The sequence below is a fragment of the Chenopodium album genome, chromosome 9 (genome assembly GCF_948465745.1).
Source record: "Chenopodium album chromosome 9, dcCheAlbu1.1, whole genome shotgun sequence".
Lineage (NCBI taxonomy): Eukaryota > Viridiplantae > Streptophyta > Magnoliopsida > Caryophyllales > Amaranthaceae > Chenopodium > Chenopodium album.
Genome location: NC_137842.1, coordinates 1,009,976 through 1,030,342, shown reverse-complemented (window position 1 = coordinate 1,030,342; position 20,367 = coordinate 1,009,976). Strand labels below are relative to the sequence as shown.

General features: G+C 36.0%; 2 long non-coding RNA genes and 1 pseudogene across 2 annotated transcripts; 1 reads left to right on the top strand and 2 right to left on the bottom strand.

The window, feature by feature from the left end:
* The first annotated feature begins 277 nt into the window (after positions 1-277).
* On the top strand, positions 278-1,904 carry LOC145559252 (GEM-like protein 4; annotated as a pseudogene).
* A 6,640-nt stretch (positions 1,905-8,544) lies between these two features.
* LOC145559331 (uncharacterized) lies at positions 8,545-9,627 on the bottom strand. Its single transcript, XR_014092693.1, has 2 exons — positions 9,574-9,627; positions 8,545-8,734 (listed from the first exon to the last, which is right to left on the bottom strand). It is a non-coding gene; the product is annotated as an uncharacterized LOC145559331 (long non-coding RNA).
* A 6,891-nt stretch (positions 9,628-16,518) lies between these two features.
* LOC145559330 (uncharacterized) lies at positions 16,519-17,604 on the bottom strand. The gene is made up of 2 exons (XR_014092692.1): positions 17,548-17,604; positions 16,519-16,708 (listed from the first exon to the last, which is right to left on the bottom strand). It is a non-coding gene; the product is annotated as an uncharacterized LOC145559330 (long non-coding RNA).
* Positions 17,605-20,367: the final 2,763 nt, after the last annotated feature.

Below are 20,367 nucleotides of genomic sequence, written 5' to 3'. Positions count from 1 at the left end.
GAAAACAACCACTCTCATCATGACCCACTCTATTACAATGGGTACAAAAATTATCACTGTTATCTTCATATTTTTGCTTGGCTTTTAAATCAACCTTGAAAGCTACTGCCGTCTCCACCTTCGCACTCCCTTCATGTAGGCGTTCCGCCATTGCTATATTTTGATAAGCTATATCCACAGTAGGAAGAGGAGTTTGCGCAAGGAGTTGAGATCGTATCGCGGCATAGTGGGCGTCCAAGCCTATTAAAAAATAGTGCAAAAAATCTTCTTCTCGAATATGGTCGACCTGTGTAACAATATTACACTCACACTTTCCACAACTACACTTAGGAACCCGTACATATAGCAAGAGTTCCTTCCAGATTTTCGAAAGCCGACCAAAATAATCAACTTTAGATTCCGTAGTGGCTTGTTGGCACGCACCAAGAGCTGTCTTTAATTGACATACTCGCGTCCCACTCACCACACAGAACCGGTTCTTAAGGTTCAACCATAACACACTTGCATCATCATAGTCGCCAATTGTTTCTCGTACTTTCGGATCAAGCGTGTTAGTAATCCACGAAACTAACATGGACTGCACCGCAATCCTGTCCTCCATCTTCTTTTCATCTGTCTTCGGTATGGAAATAGTTCCATACACAAAGCCAAACTTACGCTTAGCCATTAAAGATCTTCGCATAGCTTGAGCCCATTCATCATAATTTTCACCACGCAATTGTATAGGCGTAATGATATTACCCGGACCATCACTCGATCCTAGATAATACGTCAAGTCTACAGTTTTTTCACCCATCTTCGTTCTTCTTAATTTGTGTTTGAATTATTTAGTTTGTGTTTAGAATTTCTGAATTATCTCACGGCAAAAAAATAAAATAAAATTGAAGTCTTGCCTTGGCTCATGATACCATGTCAAGATAATCTCCAAATCTCAATCTTCTCATTCATCAACAATCAAATATTTATACACATATATTAGAAACCTAATTATCATAGGAATCTAATTAGTCTTATCTTAGGAAATATTATCCTACCTAAAGATAACACAAGATAATCACAATGATATAACAAATATATTCCCTAAGAAATACTAAGATATACTATCTTATCTTAACAACTTCCAAACAACGCAATAAAGGGCGATCAGTCTTTACCACGATGAACAAACTTGGTACGTACAACCAACCTTCAATTTATATATGTGTAATAATACTATATTTGGTAGTTTCCTATATAATTTATACTTATCATTAATTATGTACAATATTAATTGTCGTCGTTTATTTTACTTAATGCAGTGAAAGGAAAATTGAGCTTGGTAGGAGGGTTGACAAAGTGTTTAGACGAGTATTTAGTGTACGAGAAGGAGAGCAATTGCTAAGGACTTCTCGTTGCAGCTTGTATACCACGGCCGGTCCCATAGTAGGCCGCCTATTCATCTCTTCGGAAAAACTTGCCTTCTGCAGCGAAAAGCCAATCGCAAAAGTCTCCTCCCTTGCCGGAGAACCCCTTAGGTTCCACTACAAGGTAATACCACCCTTAATTAAATTAATGCCCTTGCTCAAGCCTAAATTATTTATACGTACGTTTGTACATGTTTGGTATCGAATGAATCAAATTTTAACGCGAATGAAACTGTGTTCGTGCAGGTTGTTATCCCGTTAAGGAAGATCAACAAAATCAATCAAAGCGAGAACTTGAAAAAGCCATCACATAAGTATCTAAAAATAGTAACCGCGGATGAGTTTGAGTTTTGGTTCATGGGATTCCGATCATACAACAAAACTTTGAAATTCTTACAACAAGCAGTCTCCCAAAGCTTAATCTGTTGACTTGTGAAGAAGAATTTTATTAATTAAGGAAGATTTATATCTAGTTGTAATGTACATATATAACTCTGTAAATACTAGTAGTAGCTAGAGTATATGCACTTGTTTGTCTAGGATTGATAGTAGCGGAACTTGTACATAGTGATTTGTTTGAGACCATCCAATTCAAATTTTATATTATTATATATAACTATTCAAATTCTAACACAAGTTGATTGCTATGATTCAAATTTCAATTAGGTGAAATATATAATTACATTGATAACAAATACCTAGATCATATAAACAGATTTTGCGATCAACTAATGCAACGTTTTTGATACATGAAATACGTATAATCTCTTAATCTCATGTTAATAAAGTTGCGCAATTAGCTATCCAGTGGAACAAGAAAATTAAAGTAAATTAAGGCCCGAGCTGAGCTAGCATAAACAAACCTTTGCTGCATACAATATACAATACAAGAAAGAACGGAACCATGCATCAAAGGCCACCCCTCGATCACCACAGTGGTCATCATTAATTGAGGAAATACAAGTTGATATCTGTTATCAACATCTGTTGTTAATATCCGGGGCATTTTGGTCTTTATCTCCATTAAATGAAGGGCACGCTGGCTAAAGGGAACAATACAATTCATTTCCCGTAATTTGAGCCCCGTTGTTTAATGTTTGTAAGGCGACTTCGTTTTTAACGGAGGATTGAACGTTAACTCGCCATCCTCTTAGTCTTCCCCCATAATCCATTCAAAGTCGACACTATCAATTGTGTAAGAGGTAATCGGAATCAGCCTGAAATTGCTTATAAATTGCCTAACCATTGAGGTTATTGACTTTAAAGAAGAGCTTCGTTGCAGCTTCAAGTTTCATGATTCCCCCCAAAAAGGTAAACTTCTGAATTTAGCTAAATTCGCTAATTTGAGATGAATTGGTTGTATTACCTGAATTAATTAAGTATGTGAAGATTATTTTTTATTGGCATTATTAATATTACTATTTTCGATTGGGTATAATTAATGAAGTAACAGGCGTTTCGTAGTTAATCTCTGATTTCATAAATCGAATTTATGTAGGAATTGAACATGTGGATTGTTTAAATTGTATGACGGTGGTGTCGAGTTAAACTGTGGTGTCGAGTTATCCACCGCCGACCATCATCGCTCTCTCATGAATTTTTTTTTTCTAGGTTGTTAATCTCTCTCCTCCATACTTTAATTTTACCCACAGTTCATGAGTACAGCACACGACATCAAATGTTCTGTCAATTTTGGAACGGTAACAATATTGGAATAAAATATTGTAGGAACGGAGTCCTAGTCAGCATTCCACTACATTTCACACACATTTCAAAATAACTTCTAATTATTTACGATTATGCCATGATATTAACATGGCATGTTGATATCTGTTATCAATGGGGGTTGGCTCCTGGCAGTCATGCTTTACGCACGTTGGTCTAACATTATCGACAATCTCAAGTGTCAATTTAGAGCATTAGGTATACTTTCAAAAACCGCGTTGCATGAATATGAATCCATGTGGCCTGCCTGTTGTTACGTGACTAGGATTTGATCTTCCTTTGACTATAATATATATGGCAATATACTAGGGAACTATAGTTTATCATTTAGGAAGATAATTATCTTCTTTGACCATACAACAAATACATATTACCTTTAACTCTTTGAGGATGATGCTCCTTTCTTTTGCTAGCCTGGACCGACTTGGTCTCTCTAGACAAAATGTTTCGATCAACAATAATAAGGTGGTCTAAATTGCATTTAAAGTGATTTGAAATCGGGTTAAGAACAATTTGGGTTGAATTTAGGTCGGGACAATAACAAGTCGTATTAATTTCCAATCGGGTTAGTAACATATCAAGTTGAATTTTTGGGCCGGGTTAGTAATAGGTCTGGTAGTTAAGATTCGGGTCGGGTCAATCAGTAACGAGTCAGGTTGATTTCGGGTCGGGTTTGTAATAGGTTGGTTAAATTCGGGTCGGGTTGAATTCAGGTCAGGTTAGTAACTATTCGGGTTAAATTTGGATTTTTACGGGTTAAAACGGGTTTGGGTAAATTTCGTTTCAAGTCGATTTTGGTGCAAGTTAATTGAATTGGCCGTTGTAAACCGGTAAATCGATGCAAGTTATAATCCGGTAAATTGGTCGTTTAAAAGCAAATTGAATGGTTCCACACACCCAATTGGACTCCCGGAGAGTATTAGGGACCATGGTAAACATTTTGGCAATTTTTATTTCTAGGCGAAAAAAAGTCAAAAAATTCCAAAATTGAAGGCTAATATCCACGCTTTTTGAGAAATTTTGGATGTTTCGGAGACCGGTGTCGAAAAGTCTTGAAATTCTATGGGATACATCTCGGGGACTTATGATGCCATTTGGAACCATATATGATCATTATTTGTTGTCATAAATGTTGATGGTAGGCTTAAATTAATGAAATCGGTGCAAGTTGTAAATCGGTAAATTGGTCGTTTAAAGGCAAATTGGATAGTTCTACCCACCCGATTGGACTCCCGGAGGGTATTAGGGACCAAGGTAAACATTTCGACAATTTTTATTTTCGGGCAAAAAAATATCACAAAATTTCAAAATTGAAGACTAATATCCACTCTTTTGAGAAATTTTATATATAGGTTTCAAGGCCAAATGTAGAAAAATATTAATATTTTAGGGGATACATCTCGGGATCATGTAATGCAATTTAGAACAATATATGATCATTATATGTTGTCATAAATGTTCGTAGTAGGCTTGAGTTAATGAAATCTGTGCAAGTTGTAAACCGATAATTAAATTGGCCGTTTAAAGGCAAATTGGATGGTTCCACCAACCCAATTGGACCCCTGGAGGAAATTAGGGACCATGGTAAACATTTCGGCAATTTTATTTCCGAGCAAAAAAAAGTCAAAAAATTCCAAAATTGAAGACTAATATCCATGTTTTTTGAGAAATTTTGTAGGTTTCGGGACCCGGTGTCGAAAAGTCTTGAAATTTTAGGGGATACATATCGGGGTCATATAATGCTTTTTGGAACCATATATGATATGTTGTCATAAATGTTCGTGGTAGGCTTTAGTTAATGAAGTCGGTGCAAGTTTTAAACTGGTAAATTGATCGTTTAAAGACAAATTGGATGGTTCCACCCACCCAATGGGACTTCCGGACAGTATTAGGGACCATGGTAAAAATTTCGACAATTTTTGTTTCCGGAAGAAAAAAAAAATCAAAATTTTCAAAATTAAAGGCTACTATCCACGCTTTTGGAGAAATTTTGGAGGATTCGGGGCCCGGTGTCGAAAAGTCTTGAAATTCTAGGGGATACATCTCCGGGTCATTTAATGCCATTTGGAACCATATATGATCATTATTTGTTGTCATAAATGTTTGTGGTAGGCTTGAGTTAATGAAATCGGTGCAAGTTATAAATCGGTAAACAAAGGCAAATTGGATGGTTCCACCCACCCAATTGGACTCCCGTAGGGTATTAGAGACCATGGTATATATTTCGGCAATTATTATTTCAGGGCGAAAAGAAGTCTAAAAATTCCAAAATTAAAGGCTAATATTCACGTTTTTTGAGAAATTTTGGAGGTTTTGGGCCCGGTATCGAAAATCTTTGGAATTCTAGGGAATACATCTTGGGGTCATATAATGTCGTTTGGAACAATATGATCACTATTTGTTGTCATAAATGTTCGTGGTAAACTTGAGTTAATGAAATCAGTGCAAGTTGAAAATCGGTAAATTGGCCGTTTAAAAGCAAATTGGATGGTTCCACCCACCCAATTGGACTACCGAGGGTATTAGGGACCATGGTAAACATTTCGGAAATTTTTATTTTCTGGCGAGAAAAGGTCAAAAATTTCCAAAATGGAAGAGTAATGTACACGCTTTTTGAGAAATTTTGGAGGTTTCGGAACCCAATATCGCAAAGTCTTGAGAATTTTTGAAATACATCTGGGGGTCATATGATGCCGTTTGAAACCATATATGATCATTATATGTTGTCGTAGATGTTAGTGGTAGCGTTGAGTTAATGAAATCGGTGCAAGTTGTAAACCGATAAATTGGTCGTTGAAAGGCAAATTGGATGGTTCCACCCTCCCCAATTGGACTCCCGGAGGGTATTTGGGACTATGTAAACATTTCGGCAATTTTTATTTTCGAGCGAAAAAAAGTCAAAAAATTCCATAAGTAAAGGCAAGATCCATGCTTTTTGAGAAATTTTGAAGGTTTCGAGGTCCGGTGTCGAAAAGCCTTGAAATTTTATGTGATACATCTCGGGGTCATATAATGCCATTTGAGACCATTTATGATCATTATATGTTGTCATAAATGTTCGTGGTAGGCATGATTTAATGAAATCGATGCAAGTTGTAAACCGGTAAATTGGTCGTTTAAAGGCAAATAGAATGGATACACCCACCCAATTGGAGTCCCAGAGGGTATTAGGGACCATAGTTAAAATTTTGGCAATTTTTATTTCTGGGCAAAAAAAAAGTCAAAAAATTCCAAAATTAAAGGCTTATATCCATGCTTTTTAAGAAATTTTTGAGGTTGGGTACGGTTTCGAAAAACCTTGAGATTTTAGGGAATACATCCTCCCGAGGTCATATAATGCCGTTTGGAACCATATATGATCATTTTATGTTATCATAAATGTTCGTGGTAAGATTGAGTTAATGAAATCAGTGCAAGTTGTAAACCGGTAAATAAGCCATTTAAAAGCAAATTGAATGGTTCCACCCACCCAATTGGACACATGGAGTGTATTAGTTACCATGGTAAACATTTCGGCAATTTTTATTTACGGGCGAAAAAAAGTCGAAAAAAATTCAAAATTTGAAGGCTAATATCCACGCTTTTTGATAAATTATGGAGTTTTCAGGGCCCGGTTTTAAAAGTCTTGAAATTCTAGGGATTACATCTCAGGGTCATATAATGTCGTTTGGAACCATATGTGATCATTATTTGTTGTCATAAATGTTTGTTGTAGACTTGAGTTAATGAAATCATTGCAAGTTCTAAACCAGTAAATTAGTCGTTTAAAGGCAAATTGGATGTTTCCACCACCCAATTGGACTCCTAGAAGGTAGTAGGGACCATGGTTAACATTTCAGCAATTTTTGTTTCCGGGCAAAGAAAAGTCAATAAATTCCTAAATTAAAAGCTAATATCCACGCTTTTTGAGAAATTTCAAATTTTGGACCAGGTGTCGAAAAGAAATGAGATTTTATTAGATACATCGCGGGGTCATATAATGACGTTTGAAACCATAATTAAATGACCATAATAAGTAGTCATAAATGTTCGTGGTACGCTTGAATTGATGAAATAAGTGCAAGTTGTAAACTGGTAAATTGGCCGTTTAATTGCAAATTGGATGGTTCCACCCGCCTAATTGGACTATCGAAGGGTATTAAGAACCATGGTAAAAATTCCGGCAATTTTTATTTTCAGGCGAAAAAAAGTCAAAAAATTCCAAAATTGAAGTTAACATATCCACGCTTTTTGAGAAATTTTTGAGGTTTCGGGGTCTGGTTTCGAAAAGCTTTGAGATTTTAGGGAATACATCTCGGGTCATATAATACTGTTTCAAATCATAAATGAACATTATATGTTGTCATAAATGTTCGTGGTAGGCTTGAGTTAATGAATTGGTGCAAGTTGTAAACCGGTAAATTCACCATTTAAATGCAAATTGGATGGTTTCACCCTATTAATTTGACTCTTGGAGGCCGGGTATTAGGGACCATGGTAAACATTTCGGCAATTTTTATTTACAAGCGAAAAAAAAGTCAAAAAATTCCAAAATTTAAGGCTAATATCCACGCTTTTTGAGAAATTCTAGAGGTTTCGAGGCTCGGAGTCGAAAATCCTTGAGATTTTAGAGAATACAACTCGCAGTCATATAATGCCATTTTGAACCACATATGGTCATTATATATTTTCATTAATGTTCATGGTAGGCTTGAGTTAATGAAATTAGTGCAAGTTATAAATCGGTAAATTGGTCGTTGAAAGGGAATTTGGATGATTCCACCCACCCAATGGGACTCCCGGACGGTATTAGGGACCATGGTAAACATTTCGACAATTTTTATTTTCAGGCGAAAAAAAAAAATCAAAAATTTCAAAATTGAAGGCTAATATCCACGCTGTTAGAGAAATTTTGGAGGATTCAGGGCCCGATGTCTAAAAGTCTTGAAATTCTAAGGGATACATCTCGGGGTCATTTAATGTCGTTTGGAACCATATATGATCATTATTTGTTGTCATAAATGTTCGTGGTAGGCTTGAATTAATGAAATCGGTGCAAGTTGTAAATCGGTAAATTGGTCGTTTAAAGGCAAATTGGATGGTTCTACCAACCCGATTGGACTCCCAGAGGTTATAAGGGACCAAGGTAAACATTTCGGCATTTTTTATTATCGGGCGAAAAAATACCAAAAAATTTCAAAATTGAAGACTAATATCCACGCTTTTAGAGAAGTTTTGTAGGTTTTAAGGCCAAGTGTAGAAAAGTATTAATATTTTAGGGGATACATCGATCTCGGGGTCATATAATGTAACACCCCCAAAATTCGAGTCTTTAAAAACAATAAGAGTAACCTTTAACTTTCAAAAACTCAACCATCGAACTCTGGGAATGTTACTGCTACACTTATTTTCCGTAGAAAATAAATGCAAGCAAAAATAACATAATATTTAAAATAACTAAGTGGTCTAAGTTATGGCAAAATAAAATAGTCATTACATCAAAACTGCAATTATTTGAAACCAATAATTGAGAGGAAATAATTAAATTCGGGGATAAACTAAATTGTCTTAGCTACGTGATTATTCTAACGTCTCCTCACACGTAACCGAGTACCCTTTTTACCAACCTGCAAAATAAATCAGAAACAAGAAAAGAGAGAAAACTCCCAAAAATAAGATAAACTGAGTAATTCCAACTCCATCCCGTAAAATAAATAAATTTTAGTTCAAAACAGTTTATACATAATATAGTCTCATAAATATTTTAATACTCAACCAAGTTCAAATAGTCACATAACATATTATTACTTTATTTAAGAAAGGGAAAGAGAACGCCAGTAAGCCGGGACTAGTCCCTGTCACCACCTACTTTACAGAGGGTCGCGCGTAACCCCAATTGGCCATAAAATAAAATAGAATGTCCTTAGTGTGCACACCCCTCACTAATACCCAGTGATTAGGAGGAAGACTAACATCAATATACAATAAATTAAACCAACTAGTAGCAACCATAACTACTAGTGGGCAACCTGTTCTTCACCCTTTCGGGTTTCATTTCCCTTCTTAAGTTAAATTTTACTGTACATTTTATTAGATTAAATCATCTGATTACACTATACACAAGTATTGCACAAATCAATTTAATCCCAAGTATCAATACTTTAATTTCAGTATAATCCGAACATAGTCATCCTACATGAGACATAAACTATTAATCACATATAAGCAATCAACCAATTCCCAAGATCTTATTTATTTACTCAAAACTCATACGATATCAAATAATCAAATTTTTCGAAAATACATATAGTAGTACACAAAATAGAAAACTAGTAAATAATTTGATTCCATAAGGTCATACGATAGCACACTTATAATATATAATTGCATAAGCACGTAGTTGGCACACATTAATTCGAAATAATTTCCTAACGGGATTCTAAAGATGATGGACATTGAAAATTACCTTGATTGTGCGTAAAAATTCAAGGTAATTAACTCCGGAATGATCACCTAGTAGTCTGGCCTCCGTCTACAAATAAACAAATAAATAGCCTAAATTAGATAATTGTACGACTAACGGAAAAAAGAATTGAGCGTAAAATTGATTTGTCACCACCCATAGTCTAATCACCCCAAAAATAGACAACTAGATGAACTAATTGATGAGTAAAACGTGAGATATTATATCATCATCATCATCATCATCATCATCATAATCACCTACCAAACTTTCGAACCCAAGAGCCAGAACATCAAACACAAAGTCTAATTAAGCGGACCAAGGAGAAGATCGATAAGTAACGTAATTAAATAAAGTAGATAGTAATGATCAATTATCAAACCCAACAATGAGGAAAGTGACGAGTTGCTTTCCAAAGTCGGTATTTCGGCTTCGAAACTTTTGTTTTTTTTTTTTTTTTGAAATCGTAATGACAGTATTAGAAAGATGAAACATATATTTATAAATCAATCTTGAGAGTCTAGAAAGTTCATGGGATAGGATCAAAATTTTAACTGATTTTGTTATCAGCCTTTATCCACCTTTGCCAATTTTTTTCCAGTATGCAAAATCAGTTTTTGTAAATTATCCAAAGTCAATTTTTTTTTTTTTAAATACTAAACCGAAAATATTAAATAATTAATATATATATTTTAAAATAATAAATTTAAAAGATTATACTAGCAAAGGAAATTTTGGGGTATTACATCTACTCCCCCTTAAAACGAAAGTTCGTCCTCGAACTTTAAAGTTAGCTTTTAAATAAGGCTCACACTATGACCAAAGGTAAGTTAGTATTACATTCTACCCCCCGTTAAGAGTTTCGACCTCGAAACTCAGCGTACCTGCTCAAAAAGTTCTGGGTAGCGCTTTTTCATGTCATGTTCAGCTTCCCAAGTTGCTTCTTCAAAATTCTGATTAGACCTTAGGACTTTAACTAACTTTACCGCCTTATTTCGAGTACTTCTCGTTTTGGTGTCGAGAATTTTCACAGAGCGTTCTTCGAAAGTTAAGGTCTCATCTAGCTCAATAGTCTCGGGTTGGATAACATGGGTAGGGTCATGAACATACTTTCGGAGTTAGGAAACATGAAAAACATTGTGAACATTGGCTAACTCCATGGGTAAGGCTAGTTGATATGCTACCTCTCCAACTCTCTTCAATACTTCATACGGGCCAATGTATCTAGGACTCAACTTCCCTTTTCTACCAAACCGCATGACTCCCTTGGTAGGTGAAACCTTAAGTAAAGCCTTTTCCCCGACTTCAAATTCCACTATTCTCCTATTCTGGTCTGCATATGACTTTTTTCGATCCTGAGCTGCCTTCATGTTTGCCTGGATAAGCCTAACTTGCTTCGTTGTTTCTTCGATCATTTCTGGCCCCAATGTTAAAGACTCACTGATATCGCTCCAACATAAGGGACTCCTACATTTTCTCCCATACAACGCTTCATAAGGCGCCATTCCTATACTCGCATGATGGCTATTATTGTATGAAAATTCGATCATAGGTAATCTTTCGTCCCATGCTCCACCAAAGTCCATCACACAAGCTCTCAACATGTCCTCCAAGGTCTGAATTGTTCTTTCTGTCTGTCCATCTGTAGCAGGGTGAAACGCTGTGCTAAACTTCAGGATAGTGCCAAATTCTTGCTAAAACATTTCCCAGAACTTTGATAAAAATCTTGGATCTCTGTCTGAAATAATATCTTTAGAAACTCCATGTAGCCTCACAATTTCCTTCACATAGGCAGCTGCCAACTGATTCACATTCCAAGTATCCTTTATTGCTATGAATCTTGCTGTTTTCGTTAAACGATCAACTATGACCCAAATAGCATTCTTTGCTGCCCTTGTAAGTGGTAATCCCATCACAAAATCCATAGAGATAAACTCCCACTTCCATCCTGGCACATCTAACGATTGCAGCTTCCCTCCAGGTCTCATATGTTGTATCTTCACTTTCTGACATGTAAGGCACCTTGCCACAAACTTGGCTACTTCACGCTTCATGTTTGGCCACCAAAAATGTTTCTTAAGATCCTTATAGAGCTTATCTCCTCCTGGGTGTACAGAGTACGGGGTGTTGTGAGATTCTTCTAAAATCTTCCTTTTGAGATCTTCATTTTTAGGAATACACCATCTCCCTTTGTATTTCACTGTTCCACTATGATCTACATCAAACTCAGTTGTCGCTCTTTCTTCTTTCATCTTCCTCACCTTGGTCAACCACTCATCTAACATTTGCTTCTCACGAATCTCATCATATATGGATGGTTTGACTGACATTGCATTCAACTGAGCATTCACCTGACCATACTCTACAACCTACAAGTTCAACTTCCTAAATTCTTCACAAAGTTCCTTGGCTAAAATCATCAAGTTCACTGTATGACTTGTCTTCCTACTCAAAGCATCTGCTACCTTGTTCGCCTTTCCTTCGTGATACAGAATGTCTGGATTGTAATCGGTTAGCACCTCAAGCCATCTCCTTTGCCTCATGTTCAAATGATTCTGTGTGAATATGTATTTAAGACTCTTATGGTTCGTATACACCTTACATCTCACACCATACAAGTAGTGTCTCCAGATCTTAAGAGCAAACACTACCGCTCCTAGCTCCAAATCATGAGTAGGGTAATTCTGTTCATGTTGCTTGAGCTGCCTTGATGCATAAGCTACAACCTTCCCATGTTGCATAAGTACACACCCAAAGCCATTCTTAGATGCGTCACTATAGATTTCAAACCCCTCAGTCCCTGATGGTAAGGTTAAGACTGGTGCTGAGGTGAGTCTTCGCTTCAATTCTTGAAAAGATTGCTCACACCTCTCATCCCACTGAAACTTAGTAGCTTTCTTCATCAAATTTGTTAAGGGTTGAGCTATCCTCGAAAAGTCTTGTACGAATCTCCTATAGTATCCAGCAAGCCCTAAGAAACTTCTCACTTCGGTCACACTTTTGGGTCTTGGCCAATCAGAAACTGCTCGAATCTTAGATGGGTCCACCGCAACTCCTTCCTTTGAGATCACATGGCCTAGAAATGCTACTTTCTCTAGCCAAAATTCACATTTTGAAAATTTGGCATATAACTTCTTCTCTCTAAGAATCTCCAACACTTTTCTTAGATGTTCTTCGTGCTCTTCTCTATCCCTCGAGTACACCAAAATATCATCTATGAACACCACCACAAATTTATCCAAATATGGCTGAAAAGTTCTATTCATGAGATCCATAAAAGCTGCCGGCGCATTAGTGAGTCCAAAAGGCATAACAGTGAACTCATAATGTCCGTATCTTGTGCAAAATGCTGTCTTTGGTATATCTTCCTCAGCAATCCGCAACTGGTGGTATCCTGTCCTCAAGTCAATTTTTGGGAATATCCCAGCACCTTTAAGCTGATCAAACAAGTCCTCGATCCTAGGCAATGGATATTTGTTCTTTATAGTGACATTATTCAACTCTCGGTAGTCAATACACAACCTTAAGGATCCGTCCTTCTTTCTCACAAACAAAACCGGTGCTCCCCAAGGTGAAACACTTGGCCTTATATAACCCTTCTCCAGCAACTCCTCCAACTGTACCTTCAACTCTTTCATCTCTGCTGGTGCCATTCTATATGGTGCTTTAGAAATAGCTCCAGTCCTAGGCACTAAGTCTATTTTGAAATCCATCTCCCTAACCGGCGGCATCCCTGGAATTTCATCTGGAAACACATCTTGGAATTCTCTCACCACTGGGATGTTCTCTATGGATTTCTCTTCTACACTCACATCTTGCACATGGCATAAATAAATAGGGTAGCCCTTTCGGATATAAGAATGAAAAGTCATGGCTGACACAATATTGATCTCTGGTTTTGACACAACCCCCTGGTAAGAGATTTTATTCCCCCTTGGCCCCCTAAGAGACACCTTTTGGGTATGATACTCAATTCTAGCCTTATATTTACTAAGCCAATCCATCCCCAAAATCACATAAAGTCAGTTAGGTCAAACTGAATGAGGTTTGCAAGCAACTCAGTTCCAGCAATGTTAACTGGAATGTCTTGGTATATGGATCTACAAGGAACTACCTCCCCTGAAGGAATTGTTATGTTGGTTTGACACAAAGATGAAGGTTTTAAAGCATTTTTATTCACGAAAGAAGTGGCGACAAAAGAATGAGATGCCCTAGAATAAAAAAGTAAATAAGCAGGTTTTGAGTTCACGAGAAAAGTACCCGTCACAACGTCGGCATTAGAGTCAATCTCGCTCTGGTTCATGACATAGATTCTTCCATTACTGGTCCTACCATTGCCATTGTGGTTGCTTCCTCCACCATTGTTGTTGCTTTGGCCATTCCCTCCTAGAGCATTGCCATTTTGGCCCTGAGAATTGTTGTTGTTGAAGCGGTTGTTGTAGTTTGAGTTCCTCCCATAACCACCTCCCTTATTGCCATTGTTGTTACCTTGCCCATTCTAAGCTTGATTATTGCCATTCTGCTTCTTTGGGCACTCAAATTTCTTGTGACCAACCTCCCCACATTCAAAGCAAGTAAGCAAATCTCCATTGCAGTTGCGTCCTGGATGGCTCTTGTCACATTTACGGCATGGTCGGTTGCGAGATCCTTGCTGATTCTGTTGCCCCTGGCCTCGGTGATTATTGCTTTGATTGTTGTTGTTACGGCCTCCCTGTTGACCATTTCCACCATTCCCATTGCTATTACCCCCTAGGCGTGGTCTCTTGTCATAACCTTGAGGGTTCGATGAACTCTCACCATTCCCTTTCCTCGTATGCCTATCCTTGACCTCCTGCTCACGTTTCAAAATCCTCTCAATATTACAAGCTCTATCATAGGCCTCTTTATAAGTAGCAGCAGTACCAACCCCGATCACCTTCTTTTGGATCCTAAAAGTCAGTCCATATTCAAACTTCTGAGCCTTGGATCTCTCATCAGGCACTACATTAGGACAAAACCTTGCGTACTCATTAAATTTCTCAGCATACTCCTGCACACTCATACCAGCTGTTTGGTTAAACCTACTAAACTCACTGTATTTCTGCCTCTTGATATGCTCAGGAAAGAAACGGTCCCTGATTGTTGTCTTAAAAGCCTCCCAGTTAAAATTCTGTTGAGCTCTTATGGTGGCTCCTTCGTTTTCCCACCAAATACCAGCAGCCTCACGTAAATAGAATGTGGCTTGATCCACCTTCTGAGCATCAGGGGTACCAGCAGCAGCGAAAATCTTGTCAAAGTCACGTACCCAGTTCTCAACCAACATGGGATCTTCCTTCCCCATAAATAGCGGAGGTTTCAATGCAGCAAGTTTCTTAGCCATAGCAGCTTGAGGGTCGTTGTCATTATTGTTGTGGTTGTTGTTGTTATTCAGCTGGTTTTGCAACAACATTCCAAGGTTCTGGTTCATTTGCTCAAGAGCTCTTAACCTAGCAGCAAGTTGTTCAGGAGTCTCAGCCATTTGTGCAATTCTTCTTCAACGAGACCTGGTGTAAACGTGGTAATTTTGCATACACAGTCTGCACAATTTCAACACTGGTGTTACCACCATACACATTTTAACACGACTTATTTAGATCGTGTGAATTGCAATTAAATCATCAACCACGACATGCTTTCATGTAACACATCAGCACATATAGAGACAAGAATTAAGCGATTTATTAAATCTCATAGCATTCAAAGAGTCGGCCAAATTCCAGACCAAATAATGCATCATCTTAGCATTAGACTATAGATTCGCGCATTGCTTTGTGATTTCACTATCACCCGACCAAGTCATTACTAGTCTTGACTAAAGTAAGCATAAGAAAATACAAGAGCTTTGTCCTATATAAATACAATAGATAGAAAAAAAAAATGAATTGATTTTTATTAATAATCATAAAATAGCAAGGTATAAATATATTAATCAAAATTATTTTATTGCAAAACCAGAAGAGAATGAAACTCGTCTTTGAAATAAAATACTAGTACTAAATAGCTCAATAAACTACTAGTTACAAATAAACCAAAACTATAGTTTCTAGTCATAAGAAACTAGCTTTTATTTGTAAAACTAATATATAAAAATTTTAACCAAATAAACTAAACGTAGCTTTAAAAAAATAAATGGATAATTCAATTACTATTTTCCCCTTGACTCTCACGAGCTTCACTTTCCTGGGGCTCATCCTCCTCCTCCTCATCATCCAGGTTATAGTCAAAGTCTCACTTGGCTTCCATCATTGCCTTCTCAAGGTAGTCCACAGTAGGGATCCATTGTTCATCATAATAATACTTATCATTCGGTTTACCATTAATGTATAAGTCAACATACTTCTTTGTAAGTTGAGCATATGGCCCCTTCCCAATTAACGTGTGTAGAAGGATTTGAGATCGCCTCTCTGGAGTGAGAAAATCAGATTGGCCCCCAAGTATATTGTAATGAAAGTGCTCAATGCCGAGATTTAAGCGGTGCACGTAATGTCGAATATTTTCATTATAATTCATACGAATCCTATAAGGAGAATCAGGTAATAAATGTGTAGGCTTCCTAGCACTCGACTTTCTTGCAGTTTTAAGTACTCGTACCATCTAATAAAATAAAGTAAATAATCACATAATAAGTATTAAATAAAAGTACTATAAAACACATAAATCCCTTATCGTGATTCCCACACTCACGACTTTCCTAAGCTTAAATCAATTTTAAACTTATGTACAAATTTTAAACCTAAATCTTTAATTTAATTCATTTTAGTCCCTAAATTTTTGAAAAACCTGGGCTCTGCATACCAATTTGTAACACCCCCAAAATTCGAGTCTTTAAAAACAATAAGAGTAACCTTTAACTTTCAAAAACTCAACCATCGAACTCTGGGAATGTTACTGCTACACTTATTTTCCGTAGAAAATAAATGCAAGCAAAAATAACATAATATTTAAAATAACTAAGTGGTCTAAGTTATGGCAAAATAAAATAGTCATTACATCAAAACTGCAATTATTTGAAACCAATAATTGAGAGGAAATAATTAAATTCGGGGATAAACTAAATTGTCTTAGCTACGTGATTATTCTAACGTCTCCTCACACGTAACCGAGTACCCTTTTTACCAACCTGCAAAATAAATCAGAAACAAGAAAAGAGAGAAAACTCCCAAAAATAAGATAAACTGAGTAATTCCAACTCCATCCCGTAAAATAAATAAATTTTAGTTCAAAACAGTTTATACATAATATAGTCTCATAAATATTTTAATACTCAACCAAGTTCAAATAGTCACATAACATATTATTACTTTATTTAAGAAAGGGAAAGAGAACGCCAGTAAGCCGGGACTAGTCCCTGTCACCACCTACTTTACAGAGGGTCGCGCGTAACCCCAATTGGCCATAAAATAAAATAGAATGTCCTTAGTGTGCACACCCCTCACTAATACCCAGTGATTAGGAGGAAGACTAACAGCAATATACAATAAATTAAACCAACTAGTAGCAACCATAACTACTAGTGGGCAACCTGTTCTTCACCCTTTCGGGTTTCATTTCCCTTCTTAAGTTAAATTTTACTGTACATTTTATTAGATTAAATCATCTGATTACACTATACACAAGTATTGCACAAATCAATTTAATCCCAAGTATCAATACTTTAATTTCAGTATAATCCGAACATAGTCATCCTACATGAGACATAAACTATTAATCACATATAAGCAATCAACCAATTCCCAAGATCTTATTTATTTACTCAAAACTCATACGATATCAAATAATCAAATTTTTCGAAAATACATATAGTAGTACACAAAATAGAAAACTAGTAAATAATTTGATTCCATAAGGTCATACGATAGCACACTTATAATATATAATTGCATAAGCACGTAGTTGGCACACATTAATTCGAAATAATTTCCTAACGGGATTCTAAAGATGATGGACATTGAAAATTACCTTGATTGTGCGTAAAAATTCAAGGTAATTAACTCCGGAATGATCACCTAGTAGCCTGGCCTCCGTCTACAAATAAACAAATAAATAGCCTAAATTAGATAATTATACGACTAACGGAAAAAAGAATTGAGCGTAAAATTGATTTGTCACCACCCATAGTCTAATCACCCCAAAAATAGACAACTAGATGAACTAATTGATGAGTAAAACGTGAGATATTATATCATCATCATCATCATCATAATCACCTACCAAACTTTCGAACCCAAGAGCCAGAACATCAAACACAAAGTCTAATTAAGCGGACCAAGGAGAAGATCGATAAGTAACTGTTGAAGCATAAAGGTTTTGATGATGAGGAACATAAACCAAAAGCAAACTCATCTAATGAAGATTCTCTAGTGTGTGATTAGTCAAGGAACATAATAATCTTGGTGATTGAAGAACTGTCTGACACTAAGAAGACATGAAGAAGATCTTTATTGAAGAAGTTAAATAAATCAGAGGAAGAGTTCTCTAACAAGAACTAAGTTCCCTAACAGGAACGTTCCCTAACAGGAACTCTAAGACTAGCAGTTAAGTTCTTTGGTGGAACTTAATATGCTTGAAGCCCAAGTAATTCATCTGTTCAGAATACGGCGCAACAATAATTGTTAATGTTTATTCTTAGTAATTATTGTAAATATGGTAAGTAGGTTAGTGCACGAGATTTATTAGAAACGTGATAAGTTTGCTTGGTAAATAAAATAAATATGGAAGATAATAAAAGATAGACTTTAGGAAAAGATTTCGTAACAAAAGATTATTTCTTATCTAAAGTCGGTTTATTAAGAAAGATAAGTTTTCTTTATAAAAATCTTTTATTCTTATTTTCAGAAAAGATTTTATTCTACTTGATTTACAAAAACCGTTTTTAATAAAAGATAAGTTAAGTTAACATGTTTATCTTTTAGAAAACCTACTTTCTATACAAGTGTTACTTGTATAAATAGAAGAGAGCAAAAATGTTTTAGGTTTTTGTGAGTTTATGCGTGAAGAAATCTAAGTGCTTTAAACGAGTAAGTTTACCAAGCTTTTAACTTATCATATTAGTTTCGGATTTCGTGCATTGCTTACCTATCATAATAGGCATCGTGTATTTGTATTGGTTGGGTTATTTGGGTGATTTCATGGTTTGATTGTTACACAGTTTTGTTTAAGTCTTTTGGTGAGACTGTGAGTAGTTTTGTACTTAGGTGGTACAAGTAGTTTGTACTTTGGCAGTACGTGTAGTACTTTGGTGGTACGAGTGAATCTAAGTGTGGTACTTAGATTGGGTAGGATAGGGTCCTATCAAGTAGCAAGTCCAGTGAGGAACTTGTGAAATAAAGGTCTGTGTCTAATAGGTTGTAACTTGGTGTTTGCCCTATTATAGTGAAGTGATTTGTGTTTGAAATCCCTAAGGTAGGGTCGAGGTTTTACTTCCAGTTGGGCCCTGGAAGGTTTCCTCGTAAAAACTGTGTGTTTGCTTAAGTTCCTATACGTATTGTTTATTTATCCGCAAAAAGTAGTCACTAGGAACTCAATACAATTCACCCCCCCTATTGTATTAATCGTCTCAACTAACAGTAACGTAATTAAATAAAGTAGATAGTAATGATCAATTATCAAACCCAACAATGAGGAAAGTGACGAGTTGCTTTCCAAAGTCGGTATTTCGGCTTCGAAACTTTTGTTTTTTTTTTTTTTTTGAAATCGTAATGACAGTATTAGAAAGATGAAACATATATTTATAAATCAATCTTGAGAGTCTAGAAAGTTCATGGGATAGGATCAAAATTTTAACTGATTTTGTTATCAGCCTTTATCCACCTTTGCCAATTTTTTTCCGTTATGCAAAATCAGTTTTTGTAAATTATCCAAAGTCAAATTTTTTTTTTAAATACTAAACCGAAAATATTAAATAATTAATATATATATATATATTTTAAAATAATAAATTTAAAAGATTATACTAGCAAAGGAAATTTTGGGGTATTACATATAATGTCGTTTGAAACCATAAATGATCATTATATGTTGTCATAATGTTCGTGGTAGGTTTGAGTTAATGAAATCAGTGCAAGTTGTAAACCGGTAAGTTCGCCATTTAAAGGCAAATTGGATGGTTCCGCTCACCTAATTGGACTCCCGAATATTTTTAGGGACAATGGAAAACATTTCAGAAATTTTTATTTACAGGCGAAAAAAGTCAAAAAATTTCAAAATTTAAGGCTAATATCCATGCTTTTTGAGAAATTTTTGAGGTTTCGAGGCCAGGTACCGAAAATCCTTGAGATTTTAGGGGATACTTCTCGGGGTCATGTAATTCCGTTTGGAACCATATATGACCATAATATGTTGTCATAAATGTTCGTGGTAGGTGACCTATTCTTTTCAGTGTAAAGTTTATAACAGTTCCGTTTTCAGAGGTGTAGATGAGTATTGGTTGTGCGTAATATTGGTGTTGATAGTTTCTTTTCTCTTGCAACAGTCTTGTGAGAGTATGTGAAAACCCTTTTTTTTATGCCCTCATATGTGATAACAGTGTTTATGCCTTCAGTCATATGTAGAGATCATATTGTTTAAAGAACAAAACAATACTATATACTTGGTGAATTAATGAAATCGGTCCAAGTTGTTAACCGGGAAATTGCCCCTTTGAAAAGAAATTTGATGGTTCCACCCAACCAATTGGACTTCCGGAGGGTATTAGGGACCATGTAAACATTTTTGCAATTTTTATTTCCGAGCGAAAGAATTCAAAAAATTACAAAATTGAAGTCTAATATCCACGCATTT